Raw genomic sequence first — 21,111 nt, 5'->3', positions numbered from 1 at the left:
ATCAGCATTTTTGGTCTTATCCACTTTCTGCCACGCGAAGGTTTTAGTTTTTGACCCCTCTTCTGCGGCTTTCCCTTTATCTTTCTTTGGCGGTTTGAGGTGATCTAACTTACCCGCACGAAGCGCCTCCAGTACCCGTTCCATCAAGTTTTTACACCTATTCGTATCGTGCCCGTAATCATCGTGAAACTCACAATACTTTGTCTTATCCCGCTTACCAAATTCTGTAAGCGGAGTTGGGACCGCGAAGGTCGCGCATACTGGCTCCGTCGCCAAAATTTCTTTGGGCGTTTTGGATAAGCTTTTAAGAAGCGCATAGTTCTGATTGTTGATGCCGCGCTGATTATTGTTTCGATAATTGCCACTTGATTTTCCTTTATCATTCCTGATAGGACCACCGCTAGGATACCTTCCGCGAGAGTTGTTACCACGATTTTGATCGCGCGAACGATCATCATCGTCCTTCCTCTCGTTGCGTGTGCTAGCTGTTGGAATGTCATTATCTTCGCCACTCCGCATATAGTCGTGGCATTCATTAAGCGCCTCAGCATAAGTTGTTGGGACTGTATGGCGCAGACGCCTTACCAGTGTTGGATGACGTTCTGAGTTTATACCATGTATGAGTCCGGAAATCTGTTGCTCTGGTTTGAGATCTGGTATACGCAGGCACTCATTAGTATACCTTGTGAGAAATTCGCCCAAAGATTCCTTGGACTTCTGCACGATGTCATGGCATTCAATGTGAGTGCGCTTGCGTGGTCTCTGATTCTGATATTGCAGTAAAAACTTTGTCCGCAGATCCATAAACCCGGCAATACTACCCGCCGGCAACTTATTGAACCACTCACGAGCAATACCCTGTAGTGTCATAGGAAATATCTGACACGCAACCGGATCCACCCAGCCTTGAGTGCGCATTGCGCCTTCGAAACGCTGTAAAAAATCATCTGGATCGGTCAGGCCATTGTAAGTACCCAACGTGCTAGGTATCTTTGGTGCTGATGGAAACGGGTAGGCGGATATATGCGGAGGAAACTTGTCAAAGGTAGTCGGTAGCTCGAAGGGTGGTTTAACAGGATCCCCTTTCAAATTTGCAAAGAAACGCTTCATCATGTCCTGAACAAAGTCAGGTTGTGAAAATAAGTGAACCATATCGGGAGGTGCGGCCTGCATGAATTGACTTGCAAGATTTGCCTGCCCTTGAACATTTTGCCAAGGTTGACCCTGCGTCTGCGGATATGACCAAGGCTGCTGCGTTGGAAAAGAGGGATAACTTGAAGACGCGGAGTACACAGGTGGCTGTAAAGGAAGCGAAACCTGTGGCGCAGATATCTGCGAAACTTGAGGATACACACTTAAAAGCCCAACTGTATGCGCTGTGCTTTGCTGCTGCGCTGTTATCGGCGCCCAATGAGAGTTCGCATCTGGGATGACCCCAAATCCCCAACTATTAAGTAACGCCTGCGCATCCGCAGGAGTTAAAAATTGTGAAACTGGGCGCGGTGGTTGCCAAGGTTGCAACGGTGTAAATGACGAATTCTGCTGAATGCCCTGCGTATGCAGAGGTATTGAAACAGTGGTACTGTAAATAGGTACCTGGCCACAGCAAACCACATGCGGCCCCGTTGTTCCACCGCCAACGCCTGCAAAGATGACCCTTGGATCCACTGTCGAAAAGTCCAGCCGCGTGGTTGTGACTGGTGAGTTTGCTCTTGGCGGTGTGACCCCGTCTGAATATATCGGCTTGTACCTCTGAAAGGGTTCGCCGGATATAGGTGGAGGGTATATCGTGTATCCCGCCTGAGTAGCGGCCTCCGTAGTCATAACCGGTGTATGTTGACTACCAGACGGTGCGTTCTGAACATCTGTTTGGGTATGTTCCGATGATTCCTCGGAAGTCATGATACTGTTAAAGAAAAAATTCAAAAATTTTGTAAATAACGAGTCATACAATTCAAAACCTTAAAAGAAAAAGCAATTAAACAGTCTTGAATTAATTCGACTCTCAATGAAAGCACCACTTGATCATGCATATTTTAACCGAAGGGTCTTAACATGCTTGCTCAACGTAAAGGAGGGGTTTAAGGATCTTAGAACGTGGCTCTCCGGTCCGGCTACCGTGAATAACCCTGGCCGACATGATGATGTCGGCGGGGTGGCCAAGTGATTAAGTCCACCTTCGATGACGTCCGTCGATCAGAAGGCCCCAAGCAAGGTTGTAGGTACCAGTTAATAAAGAACTCACCTGTTAACCTTTAGAAGATGATAGAGGATGTAAGTTACGTAGGATGTGTGGTAGAAGATGGCTACGTAACGTGGTATATTGCTAATGACGATTAGGGTTTGTATTTATAGGCAAACCCTAATTCTAGAACCGTCATAGGATAGTGATAATCGTTTCCATAACCATCTCCCCCGAATCACGGATATAATTATGGAAAAGATATTTGCTCAACCGCCGTAAAGGGACCAGATACGGATCCGCATGCCGCATGACGCATGAGAGCACCCCGCATACGCACCATAGCGCATGCCCGTGTGTATGTTACATGCGCATGCGGGCTGCGGTATCATTACTTCATTAGCCTGATGAATTTTGTTCTACTTTATTTTATCATATATACTTCATTGTTATTTACTACTATAAATTATCATTGTTAGATTAGAGTCTATATTGGTCAAGGTTGCAGAAGACGTGAGACGGGGTCGAGACGATCGTGTCCTAAAAAGGTCGAGACGGGGGTCGAGACGCACGTTGACCAAAGTTGACTTTTAAATATATAAGTATATAAATGTATATATGTGTACATATTCTAAAGCCAAAAACTTTAATTGACTAATTTGTACCCATAATCGCTATCACCGTTAAAGTATATGAAAATGCATTGAACTTTCACTAAATTTCTATTGTATGTATCCAACTTTCAGATCTCCTATTGTATGCATTCAACTTTCTAAATTGTCATATTGTATGTATTTAACCTGCTATAATAGGTAACATTCTATTAAATATTTACATTATTAGTCCCTCATCTTTGTAAATTCTAATTTCATTGGTCCCTCGTCATCTTCCATTCAACTTCATCATCTTCCATTCATCTTCATCCCCATCTTTTAAACATAATCAAAACCAAAATTGTGATTATAAACATAAACAAAAAGTGTTTTAATCATCTTCATCATCCACATTCATTTTCATCATCCAAAATCATGAATCCTAATATTTCTTCACCAAATTAATATTCCTATATTTATTTTACACAATCAAAATCAAAAACCTAATTAAAAATGAAACCCCCAAAAAAAATTCAAAATCTCAAATTTGTATGTACATCCTCAATTTTACCTTCTAAAAAAATCACCAACAAATGTATCTTTGTTATAATTTACTGCTATTTAAAAATTTAATCTATAGAATTCAAAATGTATCTTTGTTATAAGTAGCAGACTCCAACAAATCCCCTAATTTATCATTTATGTATTTGATTAATTAGGTGAATTCAGGTACACATCGATTCAATACCACAATCGATCTGAAACCTTTGATCCGATTATTGATGACGTCGTCTGAACCATAGTTCCATCAACAGGAACCACAATTACCGGCGGAACCACCATCAACAGTAACATTAACCCTCACTCCGGTGCTAATATCTTTTCCGATGACCTGTTATTTATAGATTATTTAATATCTTAATTTCCAGATCTGAATTCGTAAACGAAGCACGCATTTGTAATTGATTTAGTGTCGGAATTCGTAATCGATTTGGTGCCGGAATAACGCATTTCGGCGGCGGCGCTGGTGCATAACGTATCACTTATTGCTGCTATAAATTTTTGGTGTGGGTTTATATAATTTTTGATAGATTTTGAAGTTTTTTATATTTGATGGTTTAAGTGGATCTGTTGCTGGTGCTATACAATTTGATTGTGGTTTAAAAGTAAGGATGAACTCTCAAATAGGGATGATTAAGGATGAACTCATTTAGGAATTACCCTAATAAGTTGCAGTTCTAAAAAAATTTGATAATGAATGGATGAAGATGAAGATGGACCAAGAAGGTAAAGAATTATGTTAAAAAAATTAGGATAATAAGTTACATGAGGGACTAATAAAATTAGGATTTATAAAAGTGAAGGACTAATAATGTAAATATCTAGAAGTGAAATTTAGGTGACCTGAAAGGTTACCTATTATAGCAGGTTAAATGCATATAATAGGACAATTTAGAAAGTTGAATGCATACAATAGTAATTTATTAAAAGTTCAATGCATTTTCATATACTTTTCCCTTAATATAATACAAAAAATTCAAACTAAAATACGACAAATTTGACCGATTTGACCGACTTTCCGGCTTTTCCGAATTTTGAGAGACTTTGACCTGATTATTTTCAACTTTGACCCGAATTTTGACCGTCGACTGTAATATTAGACGGTTTTCTTCGATACGGAACGGGCTAGTCACCAAACCGTCGCAACGGGCATCGCAACGGCTCGAGACGGGGTGTTTTGCAACAGTGATATTGATTGATAAGAAAATTTTAGCACTTGGGTCTATATTCTGAATGCATCTTTGTGATGACCCAGAAAATTTCATATTAATAAATTAATTACAGGATAAATGTTTCCGACACGATAAACGAACCTATTATGTTGAGTCTTAAAACTTTTTGAACTAGTTTACACATTCATGTACCTTTCGATTTTTTTTCGACGATTCACGAACGTCATAACCTGTGATAATTATAAAAACGACTTTGATACAGTAAAATACTATTTGCTACAGTGAAACCGACTTGCTACAGTAAAACACTATTTGCTACAGTGAAAACGACTTTGCTACAGTAAACACTATTTGCTACATTAAACACTATTTGCTACAGTATTTTTATGTCGACGAACTAGCAAACAAAAGCAGATCAGGCAGCCATGCGATCGCATGGCAAATACATTACAAACCCATGCGATCGCATGGGCTACAGGAAATGAAAAAGTACTATAAATATGCCAGTTTGCTCGACGAACTCTTCACACTTTTATTCTTCTGTATTCTATATTTATATTTATAATTTTAAATTTTAATTTTAAGTTTAATTATAATAAAGTATATTCGAGAGTGTTTTAATTCGGGTTTCAAACCGTTCTAAAATAAGGAAATATTGGGTATTGTTCAGGGTATTGTTCTTGAATCCAAGGCCAACCATACAGTCGTCTACTATCATTACGTCTACGCAATTTGCCTACAATATTGAATCTCAATATTGAACCGTGAGTTTATAGTCTCCCTTTTTAAATACTTTAAATATTTTTGGGCTGAGAATACATGCAATTTATTTTAAACGCAATAAGACACAAGTACATACTAAATTCTACACTGAGTTAAACCGAAAATCCCTTAGCTTTGGTAACTAGTAGTTGCCAGTACATAGGATATGGACTGGTGGGCGCGAATAATTGTATATAGATCCATAGGGCTTGACATCCTCGTCCGAGCTAGAGCGCTAGCCTTTTAACGGACGTATGTTATTTGAGTTTATGACACATTGGTTTGCGTGTATTAAAACGAATGGGGTAATTATCATTATAACGTTAAAGTTTAGTTACGAGTGTGCTCTATTACGTAGAATCTATTGATAAACTTTTGATGAACTCTTGTGGTCTATCTTTATATGTATTTATGACTCGAGCAATTAAACCTATAACTCACCAACATTCGTGTTGACTTTTTAGCATGTTTTATTCTCAGGTCCTTAGACTGCTTCCGCTGTGATGTGTAGTGACCCGAACTTTTTCATGTTTATATATATTAAATGAAATTGATATTTACATGATTAAGTGTTTCCAACATGTTAAGCAATCAAACTTATTAAGACTTGATTAATTGGAATAGGTTTCATATAGACAAATGACCACCCAAGTTGACCGGTGATTCACGAACGTTAAAACTTGTAAAAACTATACGATGACATATATATGGTTATATATATAGTTAACATGATTTTATTATAAGTATGTATCTCATTAGGTATTTTAACAATGAGTTATATACATAAAAATGAGACTATTAAATTAAGAAACTCGAAAACGATATATATAACGATTATCGTTATAACGTCTTACTAGGTACATATGAATCATATTAAGATATTGATACACTTGGTTAATTATGTTAAATTATAAGTAAATATATCATTAAGTGTATTAACAATGAACTACATATGTAAAAATAAGACTACTAACTTAATGATTTTGAAACGAGACATATATGTAACGTTTATCGTTGTAACGACATTTAATGTATATAGATCATATTAAGAGATATTCGTACATCATAATATCATGATAATATAATAATTTAAAATCTCATTTGATATTATAAACATTGGGTTAACAACATTTAACAAGATCGTTAACCTAAAGGTTTCAAAACAACATTTACATGTAACGACTAACGATGACTTAACGACTCAGTTAAAATATATATACATGTAGTGTTTTAATATGTATTCATACACTTTTGAAAGACTTCAAGACACTTATCAAAATACTTCTACTTAACAAAAATGCTTACAATTACATCCTCGTTCAGTTTCATCAACAAATCTACTCGTATGCACCCGTATTCGTACTCGTACAATACACAGCTTTTAGATGTATGTACTATTGGTATATACACTTCAATGATCAGCTCTTAGCAGCCCATGTGAGTCACCTAACACATGTGAGAACCATCATTTGGCAACTAGCATGAAATATCTCATAAAATTACAAAAATATGAGTAATCATTCATGACTTATTTACATGAAAACAAAATTACATATCCTTTATATCTAATTCATACACCAACGACCAAAAATACCTACAAACACTTTCATTCTTCAATTTTCTTCATCTAATTGATCTCTCTCAAGTTCTATCTTCAAGTTCTAAGTGTTCTTCATAAATTCCAAAAGTTCTAGTTTCATAAAATCAAGAATACTTCCAAGATTGCAAGTTTACTTCCAAGTTTTCTAAATCCATTCCAAGTAATCATCCAAGATCAAGAAACCTTTGTTACTTACAGTAGGTTATCTTTCTAATACAAGGTAATAATCATATTCAAACTTTAATTCAATTTCTATAACTATAACAATCTTATTTCGAGTGGAAATCTTACTTGAAATTGTTTTCGTGTCATGATTTTGCTTCAAGAACTTTCAAGCCATCCAAGGATCCTTTGAAGCGAGATCCATTTTTCTCATTTCCAGTAGGTTTATCCAAGGAACTTGAGGTAGTAATGATGTTCATAACATCATTATATTCATACATAAAAAGCTGTCTTATTCAACGTTATAAACTTGTAATCACTAGAACATAGTTTAGTTAATTCTAAACTTGTTCCCAAATAAAGTTAATCCTTCTAACTAGACTTTTAAAATCAACTAAACACATGTTCTATATCTATATTATATGCTAACTTAATGATTTAAAACCCGAAAATACGATAAACACCATAAAACTGGATATACGCCGTCGTAGTAAAACCGGGGGCTGTTTTGGTTGGGATAATTAAAAGCTAAGAAGAACTTTGATTTAAAAGCTATACTTCTGGAAAAATGATTTTTCTTATGAACATGAAACTATATCCAAAAATCATGGTTAAACTCAAAGTGAAAGTATGTTTTTCAAAATGGTCATCAAGATGTCGTTCTTTCGACGGAAATGACTACCTCTTTCAAAAACTACTTGTAACTTGTATTTCTGACTATAAACTTATAATTTTTCTATTTAGATTCATAAAGTTAAGTTCAATACGAAATCGTGGCCACTAGAATCACTCAAAACATATTAGAAACGAAGAAATGGCGAGTAAAACAAGATTGATAAAAACTACTCATTTTACCTACGTGAAAGTTAGTAATAAATCTATTCCAACCATAACCTAATCAAATTATATTGTATATTATGTAATCTTGAGATACCATAGACACGTATACAATGTTTTGACCTATCATGTCGACCCATCTATATGTATATTGCGGAACAACCATAGACACTCTATATGTAAATGTTGGAGTTAGCTATATACAGGGTTGAGGTTGATTCCAAAATATATATATAGTTTGAGTTGTGATCAATACTGAGATACGTATACACTGGGTCGTGGATTGATTCAAGATAATATTTATCGATTTATTTCTGTACATCTAACTGTGGACAACTAGTTGTAGGTTACTAACGAGGACATCTGACTTAATAAACTTAAAACATCAAAATGTATTAAAAGTATTGTAAATATATTTTGAACATACTTTGATATATATGTATATATTGTTATAGGTTCGTGAATCAACCAGTGGCCAAGTCTTACTTCCCGACGAAGTAAAAATCTGTGAAAGTGAGTTATAGTCCGACTTTTAAAATCTAATATTTTTGGGATGAGAATACATGCAGGTTTTATAAATAATTTACAAAATAGACACAAGTACGTGAAACTACATTCTATGGTTGAATTATCGAAATCGAATATGCCCCTTTTTATTAAGTCTGGTAATCTAAGAATTAGGGAACAGACACCCTAATTGACGCGAATCCTAAAGATAGATCTATTGGGCCTAACAAACCCCATCCAAAGTACCGGATGCTTTAGTACTTCGAAATTTATATCATATCCGAAGGGTGTCCCGGAATGATGGGGATATTCTTATATATGCATCTTGTTAATGTCGGTTACCAGGTGTTCACCATATGAATGATTTTTATCTCTATCTATGGGATGTGTATTGAAATATGAAATCTTGTGGTCTATTGTTACGATTTGATATATATAGGTTAAACCTATAACTCACCAACATTTTTGTTGACGTTTAAAGCATGTTTATTCTCAGGTGAATACTAAGAGCTTCCGCTGTTGCATACTAAAATAAGGACAAGATTTGGAGTCCATGTTTGTATGATATTGTGTAAAAACTGCATTCAAGAAACTGATTTCGATGTAACATATTTGTATTGTAAACCATTATGTAATGGTCGTGTGTAAACAGGATATTTTAGATTATCATTATTTGATAATCTACGTAAAGCTTTTTAAACCTTTATTTATGAAATAAAGGTTATGGTTTGTTTTAAAAATGAATGCAGTCTTTGAAAAAACGTCTCATATAGAGGTCAAAACCTCGCAACGAAATCAATTAATATGGAATGTTTTTAATCAATAAGAACGGGACATTTCATGATGTGCTTGTTGCCTGCATGGAGTCTCTCATGCTTTATATAAAGTTAATTGCATTCGAAATAAAACTGCGTTGTGTAATAAATAATTTGACTGTGATGTCAAACTATATGATAAAAACTTATGTATTTTGGGGAATTGCTTATACCTAAGCACTCACCCACATGTTTATAACTTTCTATGTTTAGAAAGTCACTTATTTTAATGAATGCAATATTTTATCAAAACGTATCATATAGAGGTCAAAACCTCACTGTGGAATCAATGATTAACGTGCCACGTCAATAGCGATTTTGACGGGTCGTTGCAGTTGGTATCAGAGCTTGAGGTTATACGGAACTAGAATTTGCATTAATGTGTTTAACTGGTAATTGTTAGGATGCATTAGTGAGTCTAGACTATGACCATATCTGTTTTTACCGATTTTTGCTTATCATCTTGTCAAAAACACTATATATGATATATTTATATGCTAACGTAATTGTTGTTTCAATTATGTGATAGATTACTTCTTCTAATCCTATCATTTTGTACGACTAGGAATCGGACACTGAATCTATTCTCTCCACAACTAAAAAGGACGTTCCAATACCTATTAAAGAAGAAATTGTGTTAGCTGGGAATCTCAACTCCAGGTTAACCCAGAGGAGGTCCCAGCTCCACCCAGCTCTAGTTTTTCGGAGCCACAGTATCATTGGCATGGACCCATGATCCCTGGAATAAACGAGGATCATTGATAATGCTAAAAACGAACATATATTTCATCGCATTATCCCTCAAGAAAGACAAGCTTTTAGTTGCAGTTGTCCTATTTACAAGGAATATTTGTTTAAAAATTAAAAGGTGAAGACAAAAGACAGATTCGATGAAATTGAAGACGCAAACGACCAAAAAGCTCAAAAGTACAAAGCACAATCAAAGTGGTTCAAATTATTGATGAGAAACGTCTCAAAATTACAAGAGTACAAGACGCAAAATGCAAAGTACAAGATATTAAATTATACGAAAGGACGTTCGAAAATCCAGAACCGAGACATGAACTAGCTTTCAACGTACGACGCAACGGATCGGAAATTATAAATTAATTATGTATATAAATATAATATAATATATAATTAATTATATAAATTATATATTTATATTATATTTATAATAAAAACCGTCGGCAGCTTAGGATCCTGGTTTGGTGAGCTGAAATTGTGGGCTCCGCACTCGCGGAGCTCTGAAGAGTAAAATCAACCGCACTCGCGGAGCACTCTCTGCCTATAAAAGAACATGCATTTCGACGATTTATATATACCTTTTATATTTTATATATATTTTTCTTTCCCCATTTTTATGTATTAAGTATCACTCCAAATCGTAATCTCAATTTGTAATTTTAATTTTAAGTTAGTGATAATAATAAGGATCGATTAGTCGAATATTTTAAGGGTTTGTAAGTCGAAACTCTGTCCGTGTACCACTACGCTAATAACACCCACTGTAAGTTATGTTTATGTTATTTTCATTAATGTCTCGTAGCTAAGTTATTATTATGCTTATTTAATGCCGAAGTAATCATGATGTTGGGCTAAATACTAAAATTGGGTAATTGGGCTTTGTACCATAATTGGGGTTTGGACAAAAGAACGACACTTGTGGAAATTAGACTATGGGCTATTAATGGGCTTTATATTTGTTTAACTAAATGATAGTTTGTTAATTTTAATATAAAGATTTACAATTGGACATACCTATAAATAACCATATACACTCAATCGGACACGATGGGCGGGATATTTATATGTACGAATAATCGTTCATTTAACCGGACACGGGAATGGATTAATAGTCTATGGAATTATTAAAACAATGGTGAAATTATGTACAAGGACACTTGGCATAATTGTTAACAAAGTATTAAAACCTTGGGTTACACGCAGTCGACATCCTGGTGTAATTATTAAACAAAGTATTAAGACCTTGTTACAGTTTAAGTCCCCAATTAGTTGGAATATTTGACTTCGGATATAAGGATAATTTGACGAGGACACTCGCACTTTATATTTATGACTGATGGACTGTTATGGACAAAAACCAGACGGACATATTAAATAATCCAGGACAAAGAAAAATTAACCCATGGGAATAAACTAAAATCAACACGTCAAACATCATGATTACGGAAGTTTAAATAAGCATAATTCCTTTATTTTCATATTTAATTGCACTTCTAATTATCACAATTTTATTTATTGTCATTGTATTTAATTGCACTTTTAATTATCGCACTTTTTAATTATCGCAATTTTATTTCATCGCACTTTTATTTATTGCAATTTCATTATCGTTATTTATTTTACGCTTTAAATTAAGTCTTTTATTTATTTAATATTTTACATTAGGTTTTAACTGCGACTAAAGTTTTAAAATCGACAAACCGGTCATTAAACGGTAAAAACCCCCTTTTTATAATAATAATATTACTTATATATATATTTGTATTTTTATAAGATAAAGCTAATATAGCGTTAAGCTTTGTTTAAAAGATTTCCCTGTGGAACGAATCGGACTTACTAAAAACTACACTACTGTACGATTAGGTACACTGCCTATAAGTGTTGTAGCAAGGTTTAGGTATATCCATTCTATAAATAAATAAATATCTTGTGTAAAATTGTATCATATTTAATAGTATTTCCTAGTAAAATATAAGCTATTTCATATACGCCTCGCATAACATCAAGTATTTTTGGCGCCGCTGCCGGGGAACTTAAACGCCGAAAGCGCAACGCTAAAAATAAGAGAAAAAAAAGTTTTTATAAAAGTTTTTGTTAAGTTCTTTTTATAAAAATATAAGTTTTAAAAATAATAAAAATATAAAAAGAAAAAAAATAATATATTTATATTTTTAAGAGTTTATAATATTTATAAAGTAAATAAGTATTTTTATTTTAGTTTTAAAATTAAATTTTTATTTAAGTTATATTTATATTTTTTATATTTTTTATATTTTATAAAACAGAAAAAGTAAAAAAATAAAAAAAAATCTGATCCTGCATAAAAATCGAACCTTTCTCAGCTGAAACTGAATCCTCCGCGACTCGCGGAGCTTTTGAACTGGGACTAACCGCACTCGCGGAGGTCCTCTGACAGGTCAACATAGTACGCATTAATTACAGTTTAGGGTTTTATTAATAATAATAATTATTATTAACCCTAATTAGGTTTTAAATATTTAATTAATTTGTTTTAGTTTTAATTAATTTGTTTATTTAGTTTAATTAGTTTTATTAATTTATAAAATTAATACTTTTATAAAATAAATAATATAAAAATAATATTTTTATAAAAAATATAATTTTATAAACTTTAAGTTTATTTTTATATTTTGTATCTTTTTATTTGTTTTAGCATAATTTGTATTTTTTTTATCGTTCGTACTTAGTTTTAAATATAGTATTTGCCATAGTTATTTTTATTTCTAGATTTTTAGGCTTTGCCGTAAAATCCCTTAAGTCCTTTTTCTTTAGACTAAGATCTAGGTGCTTTAGAATTTTGCGACGCCTTTTTAAGTTTTAGTACCTTTTTAAGTTATTGCCATTTGGGATATAGTATTTCTTTTAAGCTTTAATATTTTTAGACTCAACTTTTAATTTTTAGTTTTTAGTTCCTTTTTAAGTTTAGACGCGCTACTTTCTTATTTTTATTTTTCGACGCCTATTATTTTTCGCCTTTTTATTTTTCGACGTTTTTCGACGCGCTCTTTTTCTCTCTTATTTCTCGCCATTCTAGTTTTTAGGACTTAGAATTTTCTCTATTTCTTATCTAATATTTCTTTAAATTTCAAACGAAAAATTGTTTTAAGTGGTTAAATTGATAGACATCAAAATTTTCTGGTTCATAGTAATAGTTGGATTTGTACGTGGACCGGGTTATTGGAGCCAAACAGTACTCAATTATATTGAGACCAAACGAATCCTGCCCCTCTGCTGCATCTTTTGGCTATTCGAAACGTGGGCAAAATCAGAAAAGTCTATTAATTTGATAACTTATATAATTTTTCTTATTTTTAAAAACTAATAGGATATTCAGTGAATGCACCGAGCAAAACGTTCACCACCTTTTGTACGTTCACCACCTGTAACTCGATCAAGACATCTAGCAAATATTGTCGCCGTTGATTTTTCTTTAGAATCGTCATCCAGTCGACCAAGTACTCCAATTCAAATTTCCGATAATCCATTTTTTGAACCCGACCTCACAATTGAGAATCCAGAGAATATTCAGGGACGATTTCGAGATCCTGAACCACTAATCTTTCCTCCAGAACCACCAATCATTCAAACAGAGATTGTTGAGGAACCAACCATTAAATCAGAATCCTCTAGTGATTTAGATTCAACAAATTCAATCATGAAAAATCTGGAACCTCTAAGTATGGAAGACCGAATGAGAGTTAAACGCACTGGCCAAGGTCACGCAATTACTCAACCAGACATTAATGCACTAGATTATGAAATTAAAGGACAAATTCTACACATGGTGACTAATCAATGCCAATTTAGTGGTGCGCCGAAGGAAGATCCAAACGAACATCTTCGTACGTTTAATAGGATCTGCACTCTATTTAAAATTCGAGAAGTTGAGGATGAACAGATATATCTCATGTTATTTCCCTGGACTTTAAAGGGAGAAGCCAAAGATTGGTTAGAATCGTTACCTGAAGGGGCGATTGATACATGGGACGTTTTAGTTGAAAATTTTCTTAAACAATTCTTTCCGGCATCTAAAGCCGTGAGACTTCAAGGAGAAATTGTTACGTTCACACAGAAACCAAATGAAACTCTATATGAGGCATGGACCAGATTTGGAAAGTTATTGAGAGGATGTCCGCAACATGGTTTAGACACCTGTCAAATAGTACAAATATTCTACCAAGGATGCGACATCACTACAAGGAAAGACATAGACATAGCAGCTGGTGGTTCCATTATGAAGAAAACAGAAACTGATGCTTACAAAATTATTGATAACACTGCTTCCCACTCACATGAGTGGCACCAAGAAAAAGATATCGTTAGATCATCTAAAGCAGCTAGAGCTGATTCTAGCCATGACTTAGATTCTATTTCCACAAAGATAGATGCTGTCGAGAGACGAATGGAAAAGATGACTAAAGATATTCACTCAATACGAATTAGTTGTGAGCAGTGTGGAGGACCACATTTGACAAAAGATTGTCTCAGTATTGAACTAACAATGGAACAAAGAGAGAATGTTTCATACATAAACCAAAGGCCTGGAAATAATTATCAGAATAATTATCAACCGCCAAGACCGATTTACAACCAAAACCATAATTATAACCGAAATGTTCCATACAACAACCAACAAGGTCCTAGCAATCAACAAGTATCCAATAATACTTACAATCAGCAAAGACCTAATTTTCAAAACAAACCACCACAAACCGATGATAAAAAGCCAAATTTAGAAGATATGATGACGAAGCTAGTTGAATCTCAAACGCAGTTTTTTACATCTCAGAAACAAACCAATGAACAAAATGCTCAAGCATTTAGAAATCAACAAGCTTCTATTCAAAATTTGGAACAAGAAGTAAGTAACCTAGCAAGGTTAATAGGTGAAAGAAAACCGGGAAGTCTACCTAGTGATACAAATGCTAACCCCCGAAATGAAACAGCTAAAGCCATTACCACAAGAAGTGGTATTACACTTAAACCACCTGAAATACCTGTAATTTCTGATGAAGCTATTCCTACTTAACAAGAACCACAACCTGAACAAGATAAGAAAAAAGAACCGGTAGTTGAAAAGGTTAATGAAGATAACACACTTAAGACTAAACCTTATGTTAAACCATACCAACCACCACTTCCTTACCCGAGTAAAATGAGAAAAGAGAGACTTGAAGTCGAGCAATCCAAATTCTTGGATATGTTTAAACAAATAAATGTAAATCTTCCTTTCATTGATGTGATTTCAGGAATGCCTAGATATGCTAAATTTCTGAAAGATCTAATCACAAATAGAAATAAAATGGAAGATGAAACAACCCAACCCGTACTCCGTACGATAATTTTTTATTTTTTTTAAATGATACACATTTACGCGCCAATTAAATATGTAAACCATTCCACACGCTTCATTAAAACATACTACGAGTTTAATGTTTACAAAAAGGCACGAAGGCCATTAACGAATATGATACAAGTTTGACCAACTACAAAAGATAGTTTATAATCCAAATGACCCCTTGAGCATGGTTTGGGACTAAACTACCCAAAACGTAGGTCAACTTCCAAAAGCTTCACATAAACCAACAAGGACACCTAGTGCCCAATAACCCCCTTGCCCTTGTCCACACCTGCATCTAAAAAGATAAACAACGAGAGGGGTAAGCTAATGCTTAGTGAGTGCAATAATTATACGTTTACATATACAACCTACTTAATTGCAATCACTTACACATTTACCGCATACATACTAGCATTATACGTATTCCTACCATCACAAGTATAACACTAAACCTTCCACCAAACGAGCTAGCATAACAATAGCATATAGTTTAAACAATATAATATGCTACAATCCACACACACAACCATGGTTAACCAAACGAATGAGGGAACGGTGTTTAAAAACCGTCGGAGTTCATAACAACCATTAGTGCACTTAACACTTCGTACACTAACCCCACGGGTGGCATCTTAACACGTCGATACTTCACCCAGGGTGGTGCCTTAACACTTTGGCACTTCACCCCGAGTGGTGTCTTAGCACATCGACACTTCACTCGTTACATCTCTCGGAGTGGCATCTTAACACATCGATACTTCACTCCCGAGTGGTGTCTTAACACATCGACACTTCACTCGCCACGTGAGGAGTGGTGTCTTAACACGTCGACACTTCACAACTCAACTACACAAATAAATACATCATATATGCACGCATATAATTATTCCACTCACTTTAGCACTTCGGTGGTGATTATGCACTTTCGAGCTTCAAGGCAAAGTACCTAATACATTAAGTACACATTCAATTACACAACTAGTGGAATTAACCACATTACACCTACTTGAGCATTTAATGACCTTATTCGCATTAAATGACTCAAACACACCAATACCTCCCTTAAATGGCCAAGACCCGACTTTAACCACTAAAGCTAGTGCATTAAAGTCTACTAACTTCAATTAACACAAACTTAGGGTAATTCATACCCATTTCACCCAACTAGGTCAACTAGTACATTTTGACCCATTTTAAATTACTTAGCCACTCAATCAAGTCAAACTTACCCATTAACACTTCTTCCATAAATCCAAAAGTGTATTAGTGACTAACAATACCATTTGACACTTACATCCTCAAATCATAAGACCAAAACCCTAGTTTGTGGCCATTAGGGTTTCATTACAACAACATAATCCAAATTCGCCCATTTTACCCTCAAATGGGTTAAACAAGATCTTCATTAGCAAAACCCTAGCTTAAAACCAATTAAAAATCAAAACTTAGAGTTAGAACTTACCGAGACTATCAACGCGTAGCTAGAAACAAGAGGAACAACTTTAATTCTTGCTCCAAAGATCAACCCTCAATCCTTCACTCTCAAATCTCACTTTAAATCTAAATGGGTGTTGAGTTTTGGAAGAGAAAATAGAAAGAAAAGGGAAAAGAAATTAAATGAAATGGGTGTGTGGTTGGGATTTAATGCTCCCATCAGATTATACACCAAATTACCAATTTGCCCCTTAAAGTCATTTAATTTGAGCTAGAACCGGATTCTGTCCAGCAGGACTGCCGCGGCGCGACGTAACAAAGGAAAATCGACCCTTCTTAAGTCTCTTTCTGATCCTGGTTTGCTCTATATGTCGCGTCGCGACGCAGATTGTCGCGGCGCGACATTTGCCTTTGCCTGGACACTTCGACAACACTTAAACCAAAAATCATTTTACACGACTTACAATTCATTCATGCTTCCGATATACGTCTAAACATCATATCTAAGCTTCACAAGACTTAACGCTAACCAAAACTCATATATAGACTTGCTTATGCACACAATATCAAGTATACACATACATATATATATATATTCATACATTTACGCGTAAGCTAACGAGTTATAAATGTACAAATGATTAAGTATGTACCTTTCGATACGTACGGGAAAAATGGGATGTTACAACTTGAAAGGACCCGTTCATATACATTATAAACGATTCACAATAGTTGATTACATCGCGAGGTATTTGACCTCTATATGATACGTTTTACAAACATTGCATTCGTTTTTAAAAGACAAACTTTCTTTACATCAAAAATTGACGGCATGCATACCATTTCATATTACATCCAACTATAATTGACTTAATATTAATCTTGATGAACTCAACGACTCGAATGCAACGTCTTTCAAAGTATGTCTTGAATGACTCCAAGTAATATCCTTAAAATGAGCTAATGCACAGCGGAAGATTTCTTTAATACCTGAGAATAAACATGCTTTAAAGTGTCAACCAAAAGGTTGGTGAGTTCATTAGTTTATCATAATCCATCATTTCCGTAATAGTAATAGACCACAAGATTTCAGTTTCTATAAATATCCGTACACTCGCAAGTGTATAAAAGTACTCTATAAGTTGTAGGCACCCGGTAACAAGCCTTAACGTTTATGTTTTACCCTCTAAAGTACACCAGATCAGGTGTGTTTAATATAACTTCGAAGTACTAAAGCATCTCATAGTCAGGATGGGGTTTGTCAGGCCCAATAGATCTATCTTTAGGATTCGCGCCTACCGTACATAGACAAGTAGTTTAATGTTACCAAGCTAAGGGTATATTTCTGGTTTAAACCCACATAGAATTAGTTTTAGTACTTGTGCCTATTTCGTAAAACATTTATAAAACAACGCATGTATTCTCAGCCCAAAAATATATATAAAAAGGGAGTAATGAAACTCACAATACTGTATTTCGTAGCAATTATGTATATGACGGCACTGAACAAGTGCAGGGTTTGTCTCGGATTCACGAACCTATATTAAGTATATATATTTAAATGTTGGTCAATATCCGTCTAACAATTTAGGTCAAGTCGTAGTGTATCACAATCCTAATGCTCGAGACCGACATACAAAAGTCAACAAAAGTCAACTTGACCCAAAATGACTTTCAAAATCTATACATGTTTATCATATAACTTATATATAGTAGTTTTATATATTTAAATATATTTATCAGATCTTATTATACTAAATAATACAAGTCATTTATTAATAAATAAAAATTTATATTAAAATTCATATATGATAAAAATATACTTTTATATATCTCAAGTAATAAAATTTATAAAATTCACTTAATATCATAAAAATATAGTGGTATGTATTATTAATGTAATTACATTACGTGTGGTAAAAATATCTTTGTACGCATATTTATTTGATAAAATAATATTGATAATAATAATAATGATAAAAATAATAAAATGATAGTTTCAATAAAAATATTAATTTTTAGTAATAAAGATAATTTTAGTAATAACATCAACTAATAACAGTTATAATAATCGTTTTAATAATAATATTAAAATTAATGATAATTCAGTTGACCATATCTTTTAATCCGTTCATCGAAACCACACGATTTCTAAATGAAAAGTTATTAATTTTTTTCTTCAGCTTTTCAACGACATGCATATCATATAACTTATCTCAGTCGCATATGTATCAAATTCGTGATTTATCATAAACTATTTAACGACGAAACTAAGCATACAAACATGCATAATCATATATACTCGAGCACTAGTCAGGGATACACTATTAATATATAAAAGATAAGATATGAATGCTCACGTATCAATATTGTGATTCAATATTGCAGGAAAGTACGTAGACGCAACGAAAATGATAAACGTTAGGTTGACCTCACGAGCAATACCCTCGATTAATACCCATAACCTTCATAGCTATAACCCATAATTTCCTTAGCTATATCCAATTTGAAAACTTATTTTGAAATCGTCTGAATATAACTCCGTCGTAGTATTTTATGTATACTAATAATATCTTGAAATAGTACTAAGTAAATATATATATATGTAATTCGATTGAGAGAGTTTAGAGAAATATATTTTCAAGTTTCTATGAAATAATGAAACCTATTGAATTCTATTTATAATAGATTTTTGAATTATTAAAGTGAATTATTAAAGTATGAATTATTAAAGTGAATTATTAAAGTATAAATTATTAAAGTGAATTATTAAAGTATGAATTATTAAAGTATGAATTATTAAAGTGAATTATTAAAGTATGAATTATTAAAGTGAATTATTAAAGTATGAATTATTAAAGTTAAAGTAAAGTAAAAGTAAAGTAAAGGTAAAGTTAAAGTATAGTAAAAGTATAAAACTATGTACGTATAATACGCGTATAAAAATATATAATATTAATTTAAATTGTTATATATATTTAATAAAATAAAATATAAATATCGTTATCTTTATCATACTGGTTAAGTAATGAGTTGTCAAAAAGAATAGATTTCTTAAATCACAGTGGAACTCATAACATAGGCCCGTAATCATATCATAATGTATCTGATAATTCAATCATTTGATATTATCTCTTAATTCTGTCGATAAATATATCGAAACAAATATGTTCATGTAAAGTATCATATATCTAATACTTTGTTAATGTTTTCAGTTAATATTCTATATTATATATACATATCTATATACACATAATTGTTCGTGAATCGTCGAACACGGTCAAATGGTAATTGATTGCATGAATGTAGTTCAAAACTTTTTAAGATTCAACATTACAAATTCTGCTTATCGTGTCGGAAACATATAAAGGTTAAGTTTAAATTTGGTCGGAAATTTTCGGGTCGTCACAGTACCTACCCGTTAAAGAAATTTCGTCCCGAAATTTGATCGAGGTCGTCATGGCTAACTATAAAAATGTTTTCATGATGAATATGAGTTGATAAATAGAGTTTTATCATCATTGAGTAATATAGATAAAATAATTTGATTACGCGAAGAGTATAAGTGAAGCTATTGCAAGAGAGTGAAATGAGTAAACGTATATTCGTTTTAATCGATGACGTATTTATGATTGATTTTCGGAATTCATGGGATTTAAAGAAAATCTTTGCAATAAGATTTGGTTCTTCGGCGATTAAGGAAATCAGGATCTTCTTTGATTAAATGCGATAATCTGTCTCGATTTCTCAGTCAGATATTTTACTATAATTCCACCCCCTTCGTTTCTTTATTTCCACATCTCACACCTTCTAGTCTTTCTCCCCAATTCATACTTTAAAGCATTCGTTAATATGCTTCATCCAATATTGATTCTTGATATACTCTTAACTTTCATATATGTTATTCTTCTTTTTCATCTACCACCGGAGGAAGTTATTTTCTTCTACCATTACCTTGGGGTTATTGTGTTTTTCATTCTCCCGTGTCTTTATATTGCTATACGCATTGATATACACGGTTTGTAATTTCGGGGTTGTTATCGGGCTTTATATTCTCCATTATATTTCGGAGCTTCATGCTTTCGTTTTCTCTTTCCGACCTTAAGTCAAGCGGATAATGGTCCAGAATTCGTAGATATGAATTTTTGGATGAACATAGTTAATGTTCCAAGAAGAAAATCGTAATGGCACGATCTTGATTTGGCAAATTACCAGAATATCCGAAAATATAGAGCTATCAAGATGATATGTTCTTAATATGTTTGGAAATTGGGTAGAATGTAAGAGTCGTGTAAACAGTACATGATGACGGTATGTTCTGTGAATCATCACGTTCCATTAGAAACTCAGTATGACTTACTGTAATATAATCACGTT

Source organism: Rutidosis leptorrhynchoides, chromosome 1, assembly GCF_046630445.1.
Source record: "Rutidosis leptorrhynchoides isolate AG116_Rl617_1_P2 chromosome 1, CSIRO_AGI_Rlap_v1, whole genome shotgun sequence".
Classification (NCBI taxonomy): Eukaryota; Viridiplantae; Streptophyta; class Magnoliopsida; order Asterales; family Asteraceae; genus Rutidosis; species Rutidosis leptorrhynchoides.
This window is presented reverse-complemented; position numbering follows the sequence as displayed.